This window comes from Brachyhypopomus gauderio, unplaced genomic scaffold (assembly GCF_052324685.1).
Source record: "Brachyhypopomus gauderio isolate BG-103 unplaced genomic scaffold, BGAUD_0.2 sc51, whole genome shotgun sequence".
Lineage (NCBI taxonomy): Eukaryota > Metazoa > Chordata > Actinopteri > Gymnotiformes > Hypopomidae > Brachyhypopomus > Brachyhypopomus gauderio.
Window position 1 is genome coordinate 1,460,380 of NW_027506876.1, and position 25,400 is coordinate 1,485,779.

The 25,400-nt window shown below is 42.0% G+C and overlaps 1 protein-coding gene across 4 annotated transcripts in view; it reads left to right on the forward strand.

Annotated features, from left to right (window-relative positions):
- The first annotated feature begins 1,438 nt into the window (after positions 1–1,438).
- The window catches only part of LOC143487843 (uncharacterized), a 95,503-nt gene continuing 71,541 nt past the window's right edge, over positions 1,439–25,400 (forward strand). Inside the window, exons 1-3 of one of the 4 annotated variants that reach the window (XR_013124397.1) lie at positions 1,439–1,702; positions 23,289–23,427; positions 24,167–24,226. The gene's annotated coding sequence lies outside the window, so the exon portion shown is untranslated. The remainder of the gene's footprint in view (positions 1,703–23,288; positions 23,428–24,166; positions 24,227–25,400) is intronic. The other 3 variants (XR_013124398.1, XR_013124400.1, XM_076987066.1) reach the window with 3 other exon arrangements.

A 25,400-nucleotide genomic window follows, 5' to 3' on the forward strand; every position in this document is an offset into this window, starting at 1 on the left:
GAGGTGATATTAATAAGGTCTGACATATATGGTGGAGCAAGGTTGTGAAAATTTTGTACATGATATGTTGTCTAACCGGCAGCCAGTGCAGTTGATGTAAAACAGGATATGGTGATATGGTGATATGGTGAAAAGAAGGCGTTCTTGTGCCCTGTCCGTTTTTAACCAGACCCGTCATTAAGCGGGGACTCACTGTGTAAGCGAGATCTACTGCCATCTTCTGGTGAAATATATAATAGATTGTATGCTAGTTGTATATTGTACAGTTTTATTACAGTAGCTTTAATGCACGATTTAATTGATTTTATGCTGTTGATAAATTGTAATGATTTGTACACATACATTCTCTTTCATTTCACCTGACACATGGTGCTATTATAGGTGACACAGAGGCCACTTTATGCTTTATGCAACATGCCAAACAGGGACCAAACCATTACAGGATACTTGGCAGAAAAACGCACTTCCCAGTGACCTCAGAGATGTTTTATGATTGACGAGATGCGAGTTCGATTAGTTCTAAGTTTGTTTGCTCTTTCTAAGTCCCCTGGATATTTTCCCGATCTGAATTTTTTGGATGTCACAGACTTTTTTCAAGAAATCATAGTTTTGGGTAGGGGTTCTGGTGAAACTGATTTATCTCCATATTAACTCCATAACTCTCCCTATTAATTACAACTAACACAGTTGTGTTTCCACTGTAGTTAACAGCCCTGTTGCAAACTATACAGCTTGCTGTAGTTTCATTTTCTGCAATAAAATAAAGCCAAACGGCGCATGTCTTCCTCTCAGATATTTCAATACTCCGGTGGTGTCTCTCTCTCTCCGTACTGTAAGGTGTCGACTCGGGGAGAGCGCTGAGTGGGCGGGGCCAGGCGGAGCCTACCTGCATGGTTGCTGAGCAACGTGACGGTGTAAAGACTAAAGACGAGAGGGGGCGGGTGCGCTGCTCCGTGCTGTGTGACTATTTTAAAGCGACTAGCGACAAATCTAGCGACTTTTTGTGATGTTACTGGAGACTTTTGTAGACTCTGAGATGAACACACATGTTCTTCAGTTACTGTCCTGTTACCAGTCTGACAGTCAGAGCAGATCCGCACCGCTCCACGTCCACGCTGCAAATGAACTGCGCATGCCCAAACCCGCCGCTGATTGACCCCGCCCCGTATTTACAGAGCAGGATGTAAATATAAATGCGTCTTCAGTGTAATACAAAATAAATCACTGAATTTAACTCACACAGTCTCAGTCAGTCCCTGTAAAATATTTAGTGTATTTTTTACTCATTTTTCTCTCCCACAACGTTATTATTTTACAGCTTCAAAAACACATATTATGCAAATTAAGCGATGACGCCATTTAGAGACTTTTAGGACAGCCAATAGCGTCTTTCCTTACTGAGGAGTTGGCAACGCTGCTCTTACAGACAGAGAAGAGTCTTTGATGAATCCACGTACGCAGCAGTCGGTGTGTGCGAGAGAGTTAAAAAGATTGAGTATTAATCTTTTTACACGAGTATTGCTCCAAATCAATAGCAGCGTTGGTATCGATATTTGGATCGATCCGCCCACCTCTACCTACCATCACCATCGGACATTACAGACCACAGGTTTCCTTATTCTCAATATCAGCATCGGGCGTTTAGTGGAGTTGCGCCTATTGTCGTGTTGGTGTTTGGAAGTGTTGGACTACTGGTTGACCTGTAAGTACTTAACTTAGTAATACGTACCACTAACACCTTTTAACCACATCTTAACCACACTATTTTGTTCGTTCCGTTACCTCACGGTTGAATCTCGTGTCTTGACTAAGTTGGTGGAAAATTCAATGTGTTAAAGTGTTTTTATAATGTATGTTGTAGCGCTAACTAACCCAGCCAGATAACGTAGCTACTTATTTGATACTATACGAATATAATTATATTGGGTTCTTTTGTTTAGTAGCTCAGTGGTTCCTGTTACAAAGATAAAAGCTTATGTGCTAGTTATATTGTACGGTTTTATTACAGTAGCTTTAATGTACGATTTAATTGATTTTATGCTGTTATAGTGGATGTATTGTAATGTTAAATACATTTGATTTAGTTTGGTTATTCATTGGAGTGTTTTTACGTTTAGGTGAAATCATATAGATAGATATATACGGGTGTACTTTTCCTAAGCACAATAACAACATTTGGGAGAAGCTTTGACGCCCCCTCAGGAACTCCTTTAGAAAATGTTTACTGTACTGTATGTAATGAGAACCGGTTAGTGCAAAAACTGTAGCTACTCTACTGTTGCTGTTGTCGCGCGCCACTAACCACGAGCAATGCCAGTGCCGCGCGACAGTTGCCCGGTGGCTCACAGCGTTGTCTCGCGTCAGTTCTGGAGCGGTGGCTCGCCAAAGTTCTGTTGGCTTGCGTTCGGTGTCCTCTAAACAAGCGTACTTGCCGCGCATGCGCCCCGCACTTTTTGTAAACAAAATAGAAGAAAATACTTTTGGTAGTAATTTTCGGTAGATAAAACATGGGAGCTACAAATATTCGATCGAACAATTCCGTGGGATATCGTTAGGGTACACGCCTGCACGTTATAAATTTCTTGAATGTTTTCAAATGAAAATACAGCATACGTTAATTCGATTTAAATGGAAATAATTCTACATTCTGCAAGCCGTTTACAATTTTGCTAGTGTACATAAACAGAGATACTGTCATAGTTCCTACAGCCTATTTGGCTATTTTCGGTATGCAATTGTTTGTACCTTAAATAAGAGAGAGAGACTGAGACAATTGTCCAGTGTTGGATACCACAGTCTTTATTTCACATAACCAAAAAGGAAACAAACTAAACAAAAACAATGTAATTATTTTTCAGTGACAAAATATTGTAAAAAAAAAAATAGAATGTTTTCTCTTATTAAATATAAATAAAAATAGATAATAAATAAATACGGTAAAAAAAGATTTTAAAACTTAAATAAAAGATTTTTAAAGAATCACCAGAATTTAGTTTGATGCGGAATACTTACATTTCTAGTCATTATTCAAGTGTAGAAACTGACGCAATAAATACCTCAGCCATGTACCTTGAGAACCCTTCATGTTTGATGAGGATGTTGATGATCACCATTTGAAAAACAATAATGAAAACGATTTATATATTACATCAAACATAATAGCATCAGAGATGTCAAAACCAAATACAGGAAATAGTTGTGATTAATAAAGGAAAAAAATGTGGTACTGACCATTGTTGGTGACTACCAGCACCAAATAAATGTGCAATGTTTCACATGAAATAACATTACCAATTCTGTTTTCCCACAATAATTATTTGGCCATATCTTTGACAACATGCACATTAAATGTATAGACATGCATGCATATTTTGTATGCAGTAATGCAATGAACATATAAAAGCAGAAAACGTTTGTGGGCAGTACATCTTAATTAATTAAATGCATACATACATTCTCTTCACTGAAATGGCAAAACTTTGGCTTTAAAAGCTGCTTGAGTCGTAATGATGTTGCAGGATGTTTCCAAAGATACATCCGACTTGACTTTAGCTCTTCTGAATGGAGTGCTCGATGGACTTTCTGCCAAGAGGTTGTATGCAGAGTGTTAGACATACAAAACAGTTTTGATGGTGTGTATTTTCCATATTTGCTTAGTGAGCTAGACTTGCCTTTATATCCTCAGTGTCAGTTAGACCCTCCATTCCATCTTTATGCAGTATCATAAGAGTCCTACAAACAATAAGTCGTCAAACATTCATAAAAGCCTAAAATGAATAGGAGACTGAGACATTTAAACTGGAAACAAGAGAAAACCAAAGTAACCACATACCTATCAACATTTAGTGGCATTTTTTATCTGCAGCCACACATGAAAGGATCCTTGGTAGCCTCGTCACTCACGCCAGCACAATCTGTGTGTAGCCATTCCTTGCAGGATTCACACTGCACCCAGTTGAGATGTGTTACCTCAGGGTAGAGTGACCTGGATGTGGAGAAAACATATTATAAAAGCCCAAAATCTACTGCCAGTATTCCTATAGAGAAGAATGTTTTATAAAGTACCACCCTTCCTGTCCCCAGCTTTTGGAAGACACAGACGTTCATATCAGCTGCCATACACTCATGTTGTCGATTTTTCAGAACTTCTTGTTAATGTAACACATGCTCACAATGCAATAACATGCTGTTATATAATCATAAATGTGTCAACATTCTGATGTGTGTAATTTTTATGTGAAGTTTTCAGTTTGCCTTTGTATTTACATACTTTATCAGCTAATCCCTGTCACACTGTGAATATTTTTCTCTAACCTGGCTTTGGAAGTTTGTGATTTGAATACATGCCCTCGATGTTGCTACGTGCCTTTGTTTTGAGCACTGTTTATGATGACAGTAATGGTCCCTCTCCTCAGTAAAACTAGATGTTAAACTCATCTACTTACACTCTGCCTACAACTCACCTGTTACAGTACTGTATTAAAAACATTGTCACGTACCTCCACATTCACATCACAAATTAAGGTGGTTGCATGATATCGACGGAGATATTGCAGCTGAGAAACACTCAGTGTCTCTTCTCTTAGTTTTATCCCCCGCACCTCCATTTCAGCCATCTACGCAAAAAAACAGAAAACATAGAGGAATAAAGAATACTCTAAATATTCTATAAAGTATAGAGAAAAAAAAAGCAACACTTGTTTACTTACTCTGCATACGAAAACACCACCGTTTTGGGAATCCCTTTGGAGCCACTGTTGTGGATACTGTATGCTCCATTCAGCAAGGTTCCAGGTCTCCTGAAATCCCTGTCTATATATGAAAATCAAAGTTTTTTAACTGAACATAAAAATGCTTTCTTAACAAAACTAGTATATTTTAGTTACCTTAGTATATCTGTCAGGAATGGCAATCATACCCGTGACCGCCAGAGGGCACCATCGCCGGAATACTGACCAGCACACCTGACTCCAATGAAACACTCACCACACCCTACTTAAGGACTCTGTACACACACACCATTGCGAAGTATTGCCTCTCTGAGTGACTTTACCAAGCCTTATTTCTTGCATTACATGTCGGACTGATTCTGGTTTTTGATCCTCTGGTCTTTTGTTACCCTCCTGTTTCGCCTAGCCCTTTTGTACCTCTGCCTGCCTTCTGAAGTCTTTTGGTTTTTTGACATTCTCTGCCTGGTTTTTGACTCTCCTTTTTTGCCTTGCCCTTTTGTGCTGCTGCCTGCCTTCCCTACGGGGTCTGCTATTTGTTTATTGTTATTAAATCAAGTATAGTCATACCTGCTTATGGATCCATCTCTACCCTCGGGTTCACCACCGTTACAGAATACTTCGCCGTCACCGGATCCAGCAGGACTGTCATCGCTCCAAACTGCAGTTTTGAACCAGGGACGCATGCTAGGAGGACATGAGCAACTACTCACCCAACTAGTGTCTGCAGTCGGTGACTTGTCTCGTACATTGCAAGGACTCACCCTGTCTCCGGCCCAGCCAGCCATTCCGCAGCACTCACCACCACCTGAACGGGGCGGAGGGGGAACAGGAGCCTGGTTTGGGGCACTCTGCCCCTGTGCGTCTAGCGATCCCCGATAAGTATGACGGGTCTCCAAGTCTCTGTCAGGGGTTTCTGCTACAAAGTTCGTTGTATTTTAGCATGCTGCCAACAGCTTTTCCCTCTGATGCCGCTAAGATTGCTTTTGTTATGTTGCTACTTACGGGGAGAGCCTTCAAGTGGCCTACGACAGTTGTGGGTGCTGCCTCTACGGGTCAGACTTTTGCGGAGTTCGAGCTAAGATTCAAAGAAGTCTTCGACCACTCTGAGACGGGTAGGGACCCAGATGAGCAGCTTCTGCGTCTCCGCCAGGGTCGGTCCTCTGCCGCTGAGCACTCTCTGCAATTCTGCACCCTCGCAGCAGCCAGCGGTTGGGACGAGAAGGCTCTGCTCACAGTTTATCGTCAAAGTCTGAACTATAGTCTCCGGGCTGAACTGGCCTGTAAGGACGATAACCTTTCGTTGGATGCATACATCCGCCTGTCCATCAGGTTGGATAATTTGATCCGGTCACGGAGGTGGTCGACCACAACCACCGCGGCCCCAGTATCCCCCTCGTTTACCCAGCCTGAGCCCATGGAATTAGGACGCGCTCGCCTGTCGCAGACTGAACGCCAACGCCGTCTCCAAGGAAAACTCTGCATATACTGTGGCGAGCCAGGTCATTTCAAGGTGGACTGCCCATCACTGAGCAGTGGGGAGAGGAACCGACCAGTGAGTCCCATTGCCGCTCTGCCATATGACACACGAAAAATGACTCTGCCCGTGAAAGTAATGTGGGGTGTTTCTGCGCCTGTTGTTGCAGCCTTGGTAGATTCCGGAGCAGCTGGGAATTTTATTGATCGCCAGTTCGCCACCCATCTGTCTATTCCACTAATCCCATGCACTACTCCTCTCCGCATCAAGGGGATCGACGGTCAGCTCGTCGGATCAGGAGTAATCACAGAGCGCACCATACCCATCAGCATACGGGTTGGGTTATTACATACTGAAACAGTTTTTCTCCATGTTATACACGCCCCAGAACACCCCATTGTATTGGGTTTTCCGTGGTTAGCATAACACAATCCCACAATTTCATGGACGTCAGGAGAACTGGTTAAGTGGAGTGAATATTGTTATGAGCATTGCCTGCACACGGCGGTCAGAACGACTAATATTGAAAGCCCTATCGTCCACGACGCTGTTTGTCTCCCTCCCGAGTATACTGACTACACTGACATTTTCAGCAAAGTGAATGCAGCGAAACTGCCCCCTCATCGTCCCTCTGATTGTGCGATTGAGTTGCTGCCCGGAGCTATTTCACCCGAAGGACGGGCTTATCCCTTATCGATCCCCGAGACAAGGGCTATGGAGGAATATGTGGGTGAAGCATTGAAGCTAGGCTACATTCGCCCCTCAGTGTCACCTTGCTTATGGATCCATCTCTACCCTCGGGTTCACCACCGTTACAATATCCATTTCCCAGTCTTTTGGAGAAAGATAGAGGCTTAGAGTCATAGACTCTGATTTGTTTCAAGACACCGTCTATAACCTAATGTTAGGATTGAAAGAACATACAACAACAATTTAACAAAAGTTTTTGGCCAGTTTTAACGTGGTCCTTTGGTCAGATATACCTTAGTATACCTTAGGTGTTGTATAAAATCTGAATACTTACCCAAATAATAAAATGGTTCCCACTTTCAGGTGATTTGCCACCAACAATCCTGGGGAACAAGACGACTGTGTCTGGTGCAAGGTCCTGTTGGTATAGTTTTAAATGACATAGTACAGACATTTAGGGCAAGTCTTATAATTAAGCTTTTTAAAGACTCTTGATCATGGGTTAAAGTTCTCCGTCACTACGACGGATTTCCGTCATTTGATTTTTTTGGGGAAAAAATCCGTCAAATCATAATAAACCACACGCGCGTGCGTGCTATCTTTTGTGGCCGAAATATGATTCTCACTGGCGCTCATCAGCGCTGGATGGATGACGGCGGTGTCATTTGATTGACTTGCGGGTCATTCCGCCTTCAGATTTACGGACATTATGTAGAAAAGTGACCTCCCTCCTGCCTGGCGTGACCATAGCGCGCGACTCTGTGCACCCCGTGAACGGGGCGGAGGGGGAACAGGAGCCTGGTTTGGGGCACTCTGCCCCTGTGCGTCTAGCGATCCCCGATAAGTATGACGGGTCTCCAAGTCTCTGTCAGGGGTTTCTGCTACAAAGTTCGTTGTATTTTAGCATGCTGCCAACAGCTTTTCCCTCTGATGCCGCCAAGATTGCTTTTGTTATGTTGCTACTTACGGGGAGAGCCTTCAAGTGGCCTACGACAGTTGTGGGTGCTGCCTCTACGGGTCAGACTTTTGCGGAGTTCGAGCTAAGATTCAAAGAAGTCTTCGACCACTCTGAGACGGGTAGGGACCCAGATGAGCAGCTTCTGCGTCTCCGCCAGGGTCGGTCCTCTGCCGCTGAGCACTCTCTGCAATTCTGCACCCTCGCAGCAGCCAGCGGTTGGGACGAGAAGGCTCTGCTCACAGTTTATCGTCAAAGTCTGAACGATAGTCTCCGGGCTGAACTGGCCTGTAAGGACGATAACCTTTCGTTGGATGCATACATCCGCCTGTCCATCAGGTTGGATAATTTGATCCGGTCACGGAGGTGGTCGACCACAACCACCGCGGCCCCAGTATCCCCCTCGTTTACCCAGCCTGAGCCCATGGAATTAGGACGCGCTCGCCTGTCGCAGACTGAACGCCAACGCCGTCTCCAAGGAAAACTCTGCATATACTGTGGCGAGCCAGGTCATTTCAAGGTGGACTGCCCATCACTGAGCAGTGGGGAGAGGAACCGACCAGTGAGTCCCATTGCCGCTCTGCCATATGACACACGAAAAATGACTCTGCCCGTGAAAGTAATGTGGGGTGTTTCTGCGCCTGTTGTTGCAGCCTTGGTAGATTCCGGAGCAGCTGGGAATTTTATTGATCGCCAGTTCGCCACCCATCTGTCTATTCCACTAATCCCATGCACTACTCCTCTCCGCATCAAGGGGATCGACGGTCAGCTCGTCGGATCAGGAGTAATCACAGAGCGCACCATACCCATCAGCATACGGGTTGGGTTATTACATACTGAAACAGTTTCTCTCCATGTTATACACGCCCCAGAACACCCCATTGTATTGGGTTTTCCGTGGTTAGCATAACACAATCCCACAATTTCATGGACGTCAGGAGAACTGGTTAAGTGGAGTGAATATTGTTATGAGCATTGCCTGCACACGGCGGTCAGAACGACTAATATCGAAAGCCCTATCGTCCACGACGCTGTTTTTCTCCCTCCCGAGTATACTGACTACACTGACGTTTTCAGCAAAGTGAATGCAGCGAAACTGCCCCCTCATCGTCCCTCTGATTGTGCGATTGAGTTGCTGCCCGGAGCTATTTCACCCGAAGGACGGGCTTATCCCTTATCGATCCCCGAGACAAGGGCTATGGAGGAATATGTGGGTGAAGCATTGAAGCTAGGCTACATTCGCCCCTCAGTGTCACCTTGCTTATGGATCCATCTCTACCCTCGGGTTCACCACCGTTACAATATCCATTTCCCAGTCTTTTGGAGAAAGATAGAGGCTTAGAGAGTCATAGACTCTGATTTGTTTCAAGACACCGTCTATAACCTAATGTTAGGATTGAAAGAACATACAACAACAATTTAACAAAAGTTTTTGGCCAGTTTTAACGTGGTCCTTTGGTCAGATATACCTTAGTATACCTTAGGTGTTGTATAAAATCTGAATACTTACCCAAATAATAAAATGGTTCCCACTTTCAGGTGATTTGCCACCAACAATCCTGGGGAACAAGACGACTGTGTCTGGTGCAAGGTCCTGTTGGTATAGTTTTAAATGACATAGTACAGACATTTAGGGCAAGTCTTATAATTAAGCTTTTTAAAGACTCTTGATTGAATCACTGTTAATGATAGCTTAAATGTTACATAATTTTGCAAATCTCCGTTCCCTTTGTTTCCCAAAATCAAAGACTAGATCAACAAAATAATTTAGTAAATGTATAATACTTCCATGATCTTTTTGTTGCGGGATGTAATTGATCCTGAGGTTCTGTAGTTACGCCACCAGCAAACAATTTCAAATGTTGGGAGAACCTTGAACTGTGAAACAAAAGAATTTGTAAAATTGTTTGTTATGTGAAATTGCACATTAAGTAATGCATAAGCTTACCTTATATCCATCTGCTAACTGACTAATCCTGCAGTTTGCAATCTGTGAACATATAGGTTGGAGTTAAATGATATTCACATCATAATAACAGAGGTGGAAAGAGTACTGAAAAGTTGTAATTGAGTAAAAGTATCTTTACTTTGCCTAAATTCTACTCAGAGTAAAAGTAAAATTACCCATCTCAAAATTTACTCGAGTAAAAGTACAAAATTACTTCATTTAGAATGTAATTTGAGTACAAGTTACTTAGTTACTTTCAATTATTTAATGAAAAAAATCAAATTCAGCACAAGTTGTTTTAATCAATTTCAAAGTGCATATCCACACTGCAAAAGATCAGCTGGGCTCAGGAACATACATACATACATTTCTCACAGCACAAGGACAATGACAACCTGTACCATAAAGTGCAAAAAATTCAGTCCTATTGTCCAATGGACAACACTATGATAAGAATAAAGAAATTGAAATTACAAATTATTCAAAAAACAAAATGCACACAAAATTAAATGCCCACAAGATACCACAAATCAAACTAAAATGCCACAGCTAACCCTAAAATGCTAACCCTCAAACAACTCAAAATAAAACAATATAAAATGCCCACAGGATCTCACCTCAAAAAAAAAATGCTCATAGGATCCCACTATTTTAAAGTTCCCACAGGATCCCACTATTCACAATAAAATGCCCATAGGATGCCACATCTCAAATTAAAACAAAATGTGCACATGATACCACTATTTAAAACGTTCACGGATCCAACTATTCAAAATACAGTGCCCACAGGATTCCACTTTTCACAATAAAATGTCCACAGGATCACACAGATCCTGATAGATAGAAGATTTAAAGATAGAACAATCTCAGCCTTTTGGAAAAAAGTGCCCCGGATTATGACCTGATTAGGAGACAATGGAAAGGGCGCATGCAAGGCAAGGCCACGCATGTAACGTCGGGTGTACCCAGTGGCGCAAAAAGGGGGTATGCAGCGTATGCGACGCATAGGGGCACTGCACTAGAGGGGGCGCCGAATCGATGCCAGAAAATTGTTTGTTGAGTTGGTGGGGGTGGAGTGCGGGGGGCGCACACACACACACAAGCAGCAAAACCAATCACACGAGACACGGAATCAACTCAACGTGTAGAAAATAAGCTTGACCGCAAACACACGGGAGAAAAAATGCAACAGAAAAGACGCGGAGAAAACGAAACTTTTGTTTCGTCGCAGAACGCCGAGACGGGGCAGTCATGGCCTGGTGATAGGGAACTGGTCTTGTGACCGGAGGGTCATGGGTTCGATTCCCAGACCTGAGGCCATGACTGAGATGCCCTTGAGCAAGGCACCTAACCCCAACTGTTCCCCGGGCTAGGGCTAGGGCTGGCCACCGCTCTGGGCATGTGTGCACCACAGCCCCCTAGTAATCACTGGTGTGTGTGTGTGTGTTAACTGCACAGATGGGTTAAGATCCTTACATCATCAGTTGGCAAAGGATGATGTGCCAGCTTTCCCTTGGCTAAGTTTTCCAAATTCTCCACAGGCAGAAGAGACCGAAGATCTGGTAATCTTGCATGACAAAGGTCGAATTTCACCAGTGGCTGTTTCACACTATTGACCTTCTTGTGTAATATCACAAGCTTTTCCTTTGAAAAAAATGCATAGAATTATTTATTCAGAGGAGGGGCGCTAGTGAGTACCAGATGGAGTAGACACGTTTTTCTGAGCTCCTCTCCACATCGTAATATAATTGGGCATTTAATCTACAATTTGTCAGTTTACCCAACCCTTTTGTTGATTTAAGTGATTACTAAGAGTAATAAGATGCGAAGAGCGAAGGCAGAACGTGAAAAGCAGGATAAAGTTGTGTCGGCAACCCGTGCTTCACCGGAGCTAACTTCGCTAGTACCTACATTAGTGGGCGCTGAGGGCTTCACGGATTCCGGAGATACTGATGCAGACTTGGGCAGCATACTTTTGGCAATACAGAGCATGAACAAAACGATGACTGACAGATTTGATACATTAGGGCAGACCTGGGCAAACAACGGCCCGCGGGCCACATCCGGCCCGTTGTGCGTCCCTGTCCGGCCCGCGAGAGGCCAATCATAAATGAAACAAATATCTATGTCGTGCGTGCAATACAACTATGACGCTTTTATTTTGAAAGCGCTATGTTTGTGTTAATTCCGTGTGGACGTACCTGCGTGTGTGTGTGAGCTGTGCGAGAAACACTGTAGGTGATCAGCGACAAGTTGAGGCTGAATTTATACTTTCGGGAGTGAACGTTGCACCTCGCGCGAACCTCCGCAAACGGCGGAAAATTTACGTGACGAATTTTAATTGTGCATTGTGTTCCAGGTTTGAAAAGTGCTGGAATTTAGGCTAAAGTACTTGAAAATGCTTGAATATGTAACTGTTTTTCGATTCACAACAAATAGCTGACTCAACAGAGGGGTATTCCAGAAAGCGGGTAAGTAAACTCAGAGTTAACGAAAGCTCAGGTTTTCCGTTCCAGAAACCAAGCTTTGAGAGAACCTGAGTCAGCTGGGAAATATTGAAATGGACATTGAAAGTGCCGTAGAAGTGCTTTAAAGCTAGGTTTAAGCCTGGTTTATACTTGACGCGTGCGAGGGTCCGCGCGGCGAAAATGACGTAATTACGGTGGCCTCGCGCGCTGTCGATTCGCGAGGTCGTGCACCTCTCGAATTTTGTAACTTCGCGTGCGCCCCGCGCTTCAGCGCAATGAACAAAGTCATGTTTGCAGGGTTCATACACCTTTACAAGGTGGAATATACGTCACTTTCAAGGTCCATTTCAATATTTCCCAGCACGTTAAACTTAATTAAGTAAAATATTTATACATATATTCAAAGTGATCCGAAATAATTAGCTTTTTTATCACATTATTTAATTATTGTTTATTTTCAAAACGCCCAATCTGTCTTCACGTTCTCTCATGTTTCGTCCTGGAATTACAAGAGGCTCGTATTTGTTAACGTAATACAAGAAAACTGTTAATTCAGATGGCTATTTGTTGTGAAACGAAGTAGTTACAATTTCAAACATTTTCAAGTATTTAGCCTAAATTCCAGCACTTTTCAAATCTGAAACAAAAAGCAACATTAAAATTGGTCAGGTAAATGTTCCTTCCCCTGTTTTAGATGGGTGTTTCTTTATACCAACACACATCGTTTCGGAGAACACTGCACAGAATGTGACGCGGAGGTGGGCGGAGCCACTGTGATGACGTCATTATTGTTTGTGTGGCCCTCTGACACAATTCAGGTTTCTCATGTGGCCCCTTGTAAAAATTAATTGCCCACCCCTGCATTAGGGGCAACCTTGGCGTCCACTCAAGCATCTTTGTTGAGTCTTGGAGTAGCCACAATCGAGGAGGCTAATTCCAGTCAAGACATTCGCTCACAAAAGTTGAACAAACTTGCATGGAACTGCAGAAAGAAAACCGCGCATTGTACGCCAAAATAATCGATCTGGAGGCTCGCTCTAAACGTCAAAATATTAAGATTGTAGGCCTACCTGAGAAAATCGAGGGGGCGCGCCCTGTGGATTTTTTTGGAGAAGTTTATCTCTGATCTGTTAGGTGCCAGTGGTTTTCCAAAACCTGTTGTGGTGGATCGTGCGCACCGCCTGGGGAATAGATCTAATGAGGACAGCGAGGCACAGCCGCGTGTCATGATAGCCAAGATTCACCATTTTCAAGTCAAAGAGAAAATACTGCGATTATCTCACCAACAGTTTCCTTTGACATACAACGGGAGGGCAATTCATATTTTCTCCGATTATCCTGCAGAGGTGATCAAGCAATGCCAGGCGTTTGAGGGAGTTCGTAACAGGTTGAAGGGGGCTGGCGCCAAGGTCGGTTTTCGCTACCCAGCTCGGCTCAGGGTTACCGTGGGTACATCAGTGCAAGTTTTTTCTACACCGCAAGAAGCCGAGCAGTTCGCAATGACATTGGCTTGAGTGCAGGCGCAGTGCACGCTTTGAGTCGATGCATTTTCTGGTATGTAGCCTTTTATAATTACAGGTCAGGACATTTTTTCTTTTCTCCTCATGGACGATATTAGATCATTGGGTTTTTTTTTTTTGAGAGAGGGCTTGGGGCTCTTTACTTGCACTAAACTGTTTATTGCAATGGTCTGGCAGCCTCGATGCTTACCTGTGGGGGACCCAAATTTCTTTAGCAAGGTCTTTGGTTTGCTGCCTAATCTTTCAGACACAAATGTAATTGTTGGGGGTGACTTCAACTGTGTGATTGATAATTATCTGGACAGATCTTCTCAACCAACCCAGTTACCTTCTGCTGCCTCTGTAACTATAAACAACTTGATGTCATCTTGATGTCATCTACGAAATATGGAGACTTCAGCACCCTACAGATAGGGATTATTCTTTTTTTACCACAGTGTCACAAATCCTTCTCTAGAACTTGCTTGATTCAAACCTGATATCAAATGTGATCTCCACCAAATATCACAATATCCTAATCTCAGATCGATCGCCAGTGGAGGGCGACATAGATATGGATCGGAGGTAAATAAACTAGTTTCTTTTTTCTCGCCGTGTGAAATCGGAAGTGTGGCGTGTGAAGACGGTCAAATGCGTGTGTCACACGCTCAATGCGTGAGACTTGAGAGCCTTGCAGAACACAATTAAACTTAAATATGAATATAATGACATATTGTCTGCCCAGGTACAGAACCAACTATTTAAATTGAAACAAAAACAATTTGAACTGGGAGACAAACCTCAAAAACTTCTGGCACTACAGTTGAGGGGACTGCAGGCTAACAGAGCCATACACAAGATAAAATCGAAATCAGGAGATCTTGTTATTAACCCTTGAGATATAAATAAGTGTTTCAGGGAATATTATGAACAACTGTACACATCTAAATCTACAGGTGACATTTCTACATGGCTGGAGGATTTGAACATCCCTAAATTAAGTGATGAGGCATGTGAAGCGCTTAATGCTAATATCACCGCTGAAGAAATCCTTGAGGTAATAAAATCTCTCCCCAATGGGAAAAGTCCTGGGCCGGATGGATTTGGCATGGAGTGGTACAAGACACTCCACAAACAATTAACTCCACTCTTGCTTAGGATGTTGGAGCATTCATTTGAAAATCAAAAATTTCCTAACTCCTTATACGACGCTAACATTTCTCTAATTCCAAAGAAGGGGAGAGACGAGACTGAACCCTCATCTTACTGCCCAATTTGATTACTGAATTCTGATTTAAAAATTTTTACAAAATTAATGGCAAATAGGTTAAAAAAACATATAACCTCCATTATTCATAAAGACCAAACAGGTTTTATTCCAGGCAGGTTTTCATTCTGTAATGTTCGAAGGTTAATGAATATAATGTATCATAGCTACAAGAATGATCAGGATGTGGCGGTTTTGTGCCTGGATGCCGAGAAGGCATTCGACCAAATAGAAATGCCATACATGTTTAGGGTGCTGGAAGAATTTGGGTTTGGTCATCGTTTTATCTCATGGATTCAAATTTTGTATGTGAAACCGTCCTCTTGCATCCTTAAAAATGGAGATAGGTCCGCCTCATTCCGACTGCAGCGAGGGACGCGTCAGGGATGTCCCCTTAGCCCGCTCCTCTTCGCAATATGTATTGAACCCCTTGCAATCCGTATTAGACAGCATGAAACTCTCAACCCCATCCGTCTAGGAGGCGTGGACCACCATCTGTCCTTATACGCTGATGATGTGGCAATCTTTATGTCTCAGCCTGAATTATCCATTCCTATTCTGTTAGATCTTAAGTCATTTGGGGCCATTTCTGGGTACACAATCAACTGGCAAAAAAGTGAGTTCATGCCTCTGGGGAAAAATCCCAAATCACAGTTTTTGCATAGACTACCATTTAAAGTTACAGACAGGTTGAAGTACCTTGGAGTAACCCTCCCGAAAGACCCAAAATTAATTTTTAAATTGAATTTCTGTGAAAAGGTGGAAAAACTAAAAGCAGATATTGGAAGGTGGCGCACGCTTCCTCTCTCAATGGTGGGCCGTATAAATGCCATAAAGATGGTTTCGCTGGCAAGATTTCTTTGTTTGTTGTTCTTTATTTGTCCAATTTTTTAACCAAGTCTTTCTTCAAATTGTTGGACTCAATAATCATGCCATTTATATGGGGGTTTAAAGCCCACAGGATATCAAAAAAACATCTTCAAAAAACAAGAGAAGAAAAGGGTGGATTTGGACTGCCATGCTTTCAGCATTATTACTGGGCAGCGAACCTCAGAACTCTTGCTTACTGGGTTGAAGGTTACAGTCCTGGTGTTTCAACAGACACTCCAGCCTGGGTTGCCATTGAAAAGGCTGATGTTAAAAACATTTCACTCCCAGCTCTTCTTTTTTCAACACCTAGTCTTCTCAACCTAAAAGTAAATAACCGATTAATTCGTAGTAGTTTGAGAATATGGCAGCAAATTAGGAAGTGTTGCAAACTATCTGGTACCTCTGTTTATGCTCCTGTGTGTCATAATCATGCATTTCCACCTTCACTGTCTGATGCAACTTTTCACACTTGGAAATTAACAGGCATAGTTGCTTCAAAGGATTTGTACATCAATAAGCATTTTGCTTCATTTACTCAACTGCAACATAAGTTCTCCATCCCAGCATCACATTTCTTCAGGTACCTGCAAGTTAGGAACTATGTACGCCAAAACATAGATGATTTCAAAATTCTTCCTGAGATTTATAATCTTTTGTTTGGCCCACCAGATTCAAGGCACCTGATTTCAAATTTTGTTAAAATATTCTCTGAACAATTGGATTGTGCCACCCAGTCTGTGAAGAATGCTTGGGAAGAAGAGTTGAGTATCCAGATTGATGATATTGTTTGGGGGGAAGGTCTCAGTAGGATACAACGTTGTTCCATCAATGCTAGACATCACCTTATTCAGTTCAAGGTCATGCATAGGCTCCACTACTCTAAAACCAAATTGCATAAAATATAACCAACTGTCTCCCCTTTGTGTCAGAGATGCAAGTCTGCAGAGGGTACCCTAGCCCACCTTTTCTGGTCATGTCCAAAACTGTATGACTTTTGGTGTAGTGTATTTCAATGGTTTTCTGAGCTGTACAATTGTGTTTTCAAGCCCGACCCACAGGTGGCACTTTTTGGGTTCTCAATGTCTCTGTTGCCGCAAAGTATGCGTGTACAACATGCCATAATGTACGGAATGGTTATTGCAAAAAAACTAATTCTAATGCTCTGGAAGTCTGAGGCAGTGCCCCTTTTTAAGACATGGTTGTCTGAGCTCACATCTCTATTGGACATGGAGAAAATCAGGTACAATCTGTCTAACAATCTCAGAGAATTTTACAAGATATGGCGGCCATTCTTGGACCATCTCGAAGAGTTTGATGGAGACCTTGAAATAATGTGACGGGCTACCCGCCTCTTACTCTTTTCTTTTTTTTTATAAATGCTGGCTTTGCACTAGTGAAGATATGTCATTGCCTTAGTTTTTACGCCCCTTCTGTTTTGTTTTTGTGTGTGTTTTTATTTCCCTTTTTTTTCTTTCTTTTTCTTAAGCATATTGTATTTTTTCAGCTGGTTACCTGTCAATTTGTACATAACAACATTTCTGAAAAACTGTAATAAACATATTGATAAAAAAATAATTATTTATTCATTCATTCATTTACCTTCTAAACCACTTAATCCAGTTCTAGGTCATAATGAGCCTCCCTGCAGCCCTGGGCACATGTTATGAACCAGCCCTGGAGAATGTGCCAGTTCATCACAGGACACATGAAATGTGGGACAAAACAAGAATACACAGAGGAAACCTACATAGGAACAGAGAATATGCAAACCACACAGGCACTGGCTGAACCAGGAAATAAGCCTGAATCACTATAGCTGTGTGTGTATGGGTGCGTATGTATTTACATCAGTAGCGAACCGTGACCATTACACCTGGGCCCGCTCCCACCCCCCAAAAAAAAAAGTTTCCTCTCCTAATTAACTGCAATAAAAATAATAATAAATTGAGATGACAGTACAACTTTAGAAACGCAATAAACAATAATATCTGTACTAGATAACTTCTTAAGCAAAATAAGGTTCCAAACAAAATAAGGTTCACAGCTCCGTGTTCCTCGGGAGCGGAATATGTAAACAACACGAGGGCATCAAAGGCCTGAATCGAAACTAGCTAGCGGTGGTACGCTAATGACAGCAGACCTCTGAACTTGCCCCTTTGAACCATTTCACCTGTGCGCTTTACTCAATATGCCATGTTTCCTGTTAGACTTGAGGCATAAAATGACGGGCCAGGCCAAAATCAGGTTCCGGCTGTCTAGCATTGCTAGACTCTTCCGGCTTTCAAGAGAGGCGGTCGCACTTGATCTCTGCTCCTGCCCTGCTCAGCTTAGATTCTGTGTCTTGTCTTAGTAACCTGACGCTACTCTTCGAATTTTAACAAGAAAATGGATTTGATCAGGAGGTCTCAACTAGTGTTGTCACGATACTAAGAATTACAACTTCGATACGATACTTTAAAAAGTATTGAAATTCGATACGATTTTCGATACCAAAGTCAGATACTGTGCTCATTTCCGTTTTAAAGGCTTTTTATTTATTTTTTATAAACAAACAAATGAATATTGTATTTTGTTTCACAAATGTCAAATAAATAAAAGGTGTAGTCCCTACCACATTAAAACAGAAAAATAAATAATTGCACATTAATATAAATTAACATAAATAATAGTAGTGCACTCTGGAATTCACATTTAGAAGTTAAAAAAGGCTAGTGCAAAAAGTGTATTTTAAGTATACTTTAAACAACTTTAACTCTTTAAGTAACTAAAACTTCAGTATTCATAGATGATTGATCCATTGTAGTACGATCACTCTTTTTTTCTCCCTGTATGCTGTCGCACTTACGGCTCTTAAACCAAGAATATGACATTTGCTAGGATACCATAATCGGACACATAATTTTGTATGCTATAATACTAGAAATGGGAATAATCACCAACCTCTTGGAATGTTTTGTACAAATATGCGTGCCTTCAGGTGTTTGGCCAGATTTGTTGTGTTAAGCTAGGTTTAAACTTTCGCGAGTGACCGTAGCGCGCGAGTCCGCACACCTTGTCCGCGTGCTTGAAAATGCTTGAAACAAATAGCTGTCTGACTGAACCATTCTCTTGTATTACGTTAACAAATACGAGCCTCTTGTAATTCCAGGACGAAACATGAGAGAACGTGAAGACGTTAAAATTGAGCGTTTCGAAAATAAATAACCATTAAATAATGTGATAAAAAAGCGAATAATTTCGAGTATATGTATAAATATTTAACTAAAGTTTAACGTGCTGGGAAATATTGAAATGGACCTTGAAAGTGACGTACAAGTGCTTTAATTCCTGACTGTTCATTGCGCTGCGGCGCGCGCTAAGTTACAAAATTCTAGAGGTGCACGACCTCGCGAATTGACAGCGCGCGAGGCTACCGCGATTACATCATTTTCACCGGGCAGACCCTCACGCTGCTCGCGGCGCGTCAAGTATAAACCAGACTTTAGCGCCCTTCGTTGAAATGTTCCGAAAGCACCGCCTGCAAACTGGCTTGTTCATGTCCTTCGGTTTTCCATCTGTATCTGCTTCGGATCCAAAGTATTTCCACACAGCACTTCTGCTGCGAGCTGCGAACACACTGTGTTTGCTTTAGCTGCCATTTCAGCATTACCAACTGTTCTGTGCATTACGGCACCTTGGGTGGGTCAAACGAAAGCGCATTTTATGTAAAAAGAATCGATTGGCTCCTTTGGTTGGTACAGCTTTAAAGCACCGTTTGCAGACCGGTTTTGATGTGTCCACGGGGTTGCCATGACTGTCTGAAATGTATGCAAATAATTCCATATTTCGCTTAGTGCGTGTAGTTTTTCAACAAGCTGAGGACGGTCCGCAATATTGCTTGTATTATCAGCCATCGTACACCGTTTCTTCTTATTCTGCAGAGAGGAGGCAAGCGCTGCACTGCTGTACGCGCACACTGCCTCCGTGTGGCACTCTTTGGAAATACTGCTCTTTAAAAAAAAAACGCACTTAGTCCTATAGCACCGATACTAAGCAAACTGGGTATAGTACCGTTTTTAATGACGAAGTATCGCGATACTACTCTAGTATCGGTATACCGTGCAACACTAGTCTCAACACAATTGACACTATTTTTTCCACGAGAAGTCATGGTGCGGGAGAACCCACATGCCCGGACGGAACGTCCTCAGCTGGATATGTGCATGACTCATGGGGGACCTGGCGTAGTTTGTGTCTTGTGCCTCTCTCCCTGGAAGATGTTGAGGACGTGTACTTATTTGGAACTTTGATCGCGGTGGCTCTGCTGATTGGATTAGGCGTTGCCCTGGTGTATCGGAAAGTTGATAGAGTGGAGTCAGCTATTGAGCGTCCACGTCAAGTGCTCCACATGATTGATGCGGTGGGTAGAGCTGTTGGAACACAGACTGTGACTGTTGGAAAAAGCTTGGAGACGATTGTGGATGGAATCAATGCTCTACGTGCGAAGTTGGATCAGTTGGGAGACAGCCGACTTTAAGAGGAGTTCGTGCTCAAATTCTCAAGGACGAGCTCCTTGCTAAATTCTTAATTCTTCTTATCTGCATTGGCGCCCAAACAAATTTCTCCCAGAAGGTCGTCGTCTTGGTTACCTGCTCCTACCCCCACACAGAGACTGTCAGAGATGGCTCTCGCCTTCCACCGCGAACTTTGACACAAAAACTCTGTGCCAGGCTTCTGGCTCCCCCTCCCCATCTGAATGAATCACACCTCTCACTGCTTACTGTCTGTGTTATCAATGCTGTATGTGCTCTGGGGATTTTTTGCATGCACACAGACTGTTGTCCTGTTGTGAGAATAATCTGTGGTCATATTTTTTTGTCTCCTCCCAATGTTATCTCTATGTTTTCTCTGCCACTCTGCGTAAAGGTGGCGCCGGTGGCAGCCGCCGCTCTGGGTTTTCGGTGCTTTAACACTAGGCCCTGGGCAAAGACGCATTCCTGGTCTGTGAACCTGTTCATTGACAATGGCAATAAAACCCCTTTCTGATTCTGAAAATGAGGTTTCTCTTACAGATAGTAACCGTTTACGTATGATGCATGTGTTATTTGTCTGGCCCGACGCCTTATAGGCATACAGCAGGCCTCTGAACTTGCCCCTCTGAATCATTTCAGCGCGCTTTCGGTGCGCCTAACTACTCGATATGCCGTGTTTCCAGATAGATTTGAGGTATTAAATGATGTTGGATCAGGCTAAAATCAGGTTCCTCTCTTAGGGAGTGACCTGTTCTTCATGATGCATTTGTTATTTCTCTGGCCCATCATCAATAAGTCCTTCAATAAGCCTCTGAACCTGCCCCTTTAAATCCGTTCATCTATATGCCAACTGCTCGATATGCCATGTTGTGAGCTGGTATTTCTTCTTCCAATTCATTTGTGTTCTAGAACAGCATTTCTGTGTTTTTAGTTTTCAAATCTAAGAATGTTTCCTTACGTTAGAAATGCTGACGAATTCAATCATCATGTACAAATTGTGTACAATTGGATCGACTTGAATTAGAAACCATTTTAAAAAAGGAATGCTTTAATAAAATTTTTATTTTTTTCTACATTCACAAAATCAGTATGGGAAACAATAACCTCTTAAATGTATGCTCCAATGCTCGTTTGTTTAATCTATCTCTTTTAAACAAAGTGCGCAGCAAACACGTATCATGAACACAACCTTTTTGAATAAGGAACCAACTTCAGCCGCCGAATAAGGAGCTGCGAATAAGTAACCAAACTAATCTAAAACTGCGAATAAGTAACCAACTTCAGCGTCATCAGCACAGTGGAGTGTTGTGGGGTGTTGTGTACGATAAGCTGAGGCAGCGCAGCCTCCACCGGGGGGGGGTGGCGGCGAACGTAAAATGGACACAGATTAAGTGTTATATCGCGATCTATCGATCGCCGGTGGTTGGCGCCAGAGCGAACTAGTAACTCATTGAATCATATATGTGGATCAGAGGTAAATGGACTGGATTTTTTTTTCGGCGTGAGATATCGGAAGTGTGGCGTGAGAGCGTGTGAAAACGGTCAAATGCGTGTGTCTCACGTTCAATGCGTGAGAGTTGGCAACCCTGCGCTTAACGACGAAAGCTGCTTTACGACGGACTTTTCAGTCTCTAAACCCAAGCGGGGACTCATTGTACATTTAACTGAACTGATCAGTTTCTGAACTGTGCCCGATGGTTCAGAGTTCATGCCTGTAAGGTCTTTCGGCCGGTGTTGTGTTGAATTCCGACTCCCCTCGTTTATCTGCGCATAAAGACACTACAGATTATATTGTCGATTTTATGTTTCTATGCATAATTAAGAGCAAGACTTTAATTATCCATCACAGCAAACGGCACGGAATTATCTATGTCCAAAGCCACACTGGCTCAAAGGTGTTAATTATTTTAAATAAAATACACACTGGCTATACGAAGTTCACCTCTGACCACGACTTTGCAGTAGTACAGCAGTATTATGTCTAAATATCTAGTTAGGATAAAACAAGAGTGCTCAATGAACTAAGTTATAATCACTGTAACTCCCTAATATCCTCTGTAGCGTTTTTATGCATGTGCAAACGAGGGGAGTCGGAATTTGGCACAACACGTTCGTTTGAAAAAAAAAATCTCCGTTGTGCCTGCAGCTTGCATGTGTTAAATGAAAATGAGCACTTTCTTCTTTGATTTACAACTTTGTCCTACCACCTGATTGACTTTCTGTTCCACCCCTGACGGGTGAAGAAACATCTACAGAAAAGCCACACCTCATTATAAGTCGCATGTTTCAAAGCGTGAGGGAATAAGTAGCAGTTTATAATCTGGAAAATACGGGTAGCAATCGCGGGGGCTCCGCTGTGGCGGGTCGAGGTCACGTTCCGCTCTTCAGCTCTGTTTGCAGGGTTCATCCACCTTTACAAGGTGGAATTCAAGCACATGTACGGCACTTTCAAGGTCCATTTTCAATATTGTCCAGCACCTTCAGCTTAATTAAGTTAAGCATGTAGTCGTCTGTAACTGCACCAGCCTCAATTTGTCCAATTAGACTGTTTATTTCCTCTTTTATTCTGTCATGAAAAGACATTTCTGCTGCTTTCAATCTCCAAAACCTTCCTGTTTAGATCTGCTTTTAGTTAACTCTGTTCCATCTTATTTACTTTATTACATTGTTGTCTATTATTTTATAATTTGTCACTTTATTACATTATTTTATTGTGTTTGTTTCCTTTTTATCTTTCATTTCTGTTAATATATTCTTTGCTTCCTTTTAATGTTTTTTTTTATTTATTCTGTAAAGCACTTTGAGTTGCATGTATGTATGAAAGGTGCTATACAAATAAAGATGATGATGATTATTATTATTATTATTATTACCAGCAGGATAGCGGCAGTTTCTCATCGCACAGCAACCCTTGAATGTCGCATGGCAGTAGCTCAGTGGCTCGAGACAGTGGTCAAGTGTTGCGTGGCACTACCAGCAGGACAGCGGCAGTTTCTGCTCTTACCACTACTGAATGTAATTTACGCCCTTGATTTCTAATTATTTTCCCATTGGTAATCGGTTTCGCTTTTTGTAAATATCCATCACATGATAGAAAATTATCTCTAAAGGAATCTAGTCTTGTAAATAGTCACCCTGCAAGATTCTTTGTCTTTTTCAAATCAGTATTTATATTTCAGAGCAAACAAAATAAATGACAGGAATAACATGTATTATTTTAAGCTTGCATGTTAAGCATGTTAATGTTGTCACCCTGAGTGCATGTAGTCTTGGTGAAGGTCGTAGTGATCTGTGGGATCGACATTTGAGTTTTCAACCAATTTGTCATCTTCTCCAGTTGTTTATATGTTGTTATTTATTAGTGACAGCCAATATGACATCAAATGTACATTTTACTAAAATGTTATGTTGGTGTTTATAGGAAGTTATGCTTTAGTGCAGCCTTGTCCAAAATTTGGACCGGGGGACAATATGCGGCCCAGTATAAAATGCCCTTGTACAAAAAAAGCTATTTTATATTTCACCAGAAGATGGCAATAGATCTCGCCTATACTGTACGTAGATCTCAAACACCTTTTACAGATACGCTGTAAAAATGACATGACATTTAATAAGAAATGGCATGGAGATCTATGTTGAGAAACAGTTCGAATGAAGTAGATGTGTTAGATCTACATCAAATGTGCATGTTTTACTTTTGTTATTTTAATAATTGTGTGGATTTTTAAAATTATTTTATTCTAATCATTTTCAGTCCAACAGAAATGTTGAAGAAGTTGTCTTAACAGTGAGAGATTTGAGATCTTCTGAAGAGGTGAGTTATATTTTAAACCTGTGACTGAAACATTTTTCAGTATAATCCAGATAAATAAGCAACAGTTTAAAGCACACACACAGGTAACCTGTAGGCCCAATTGTACCTTTTGGATACATAATGCAGCCTTTGTTGTTTTTGGGTCTTTGAACAGGCTCCCAATCTCAATACACACACAGGCTGGATTAAACATCCTTTTACACAGTATTATCACAGTATCTCTCAATCTCATTGCACACACAGACTGGATTATACATCCTTTAACACAGTATTAACACCGTATCTCCCAATCTCATTACACACAGGCTGGGTTATACATCCTTTTACACAGTATTAACACAGTATCTCCCAATCTCATTATACACACAGACTGGATTATACATCCTTTAACACAGTATTAACACAGTATCTCCAAATCTCATTATACACACACCGGCTGGGTTATAGACCTTTCTGAACAGGACAGCAACTCTGCTATGGAGTTATAATGCTGCCAAAACATTGTAAACAAACAGAACATATTCCGCCTATATACTATTAGCTAGCAAATACAAAATGTGATTCATGACTTACAAATACAAAATGTGATAGTTGTAAATTCATATGTGACTTTCAAGCAAATGCACAGCAACTTTCTAATATATCACACTACACGCACAAATACGTACGTACAAAATATGTCCTTTGTGGATCATGTGACTTTTTGCACACTTTTAACAGGAGCGCTTTCTAAAGAGGCCATCATCATTTTTACCTTCAATCTACCTGGAAACAAGGCACATTGAGTAATCGTGAAGTTGATGAGCCCTACAAAATAAAAGTCTCTATAGAGCATGGGTTAAAGTTCTCCGTCACTACGACGGATTTCCGTCATTTGATTTTTTTGGGGAAAAAATCCGTCAAATCATAATAAACAACACACGCGCGTGATATCTGTTTTGTGGCCGAAATATGATTCTCACTGGCGCTCATCAGCGCTGGATGGATGACGGCGGTGTCATTTGATCGACTTGCGGTTCATTCCGCCTTCAGATTTGCGGATGTTACATAGAAAAGTTTTTACCCCCCTCCTGCCTGGCATGACCGTAGCTCGCGACTCTGTACACCTGCGCGAACGGTGGAGGCTACTTGCTGCGTCACATTCTTTTTGCAGTGTAGTCCGAAGCAATATGTG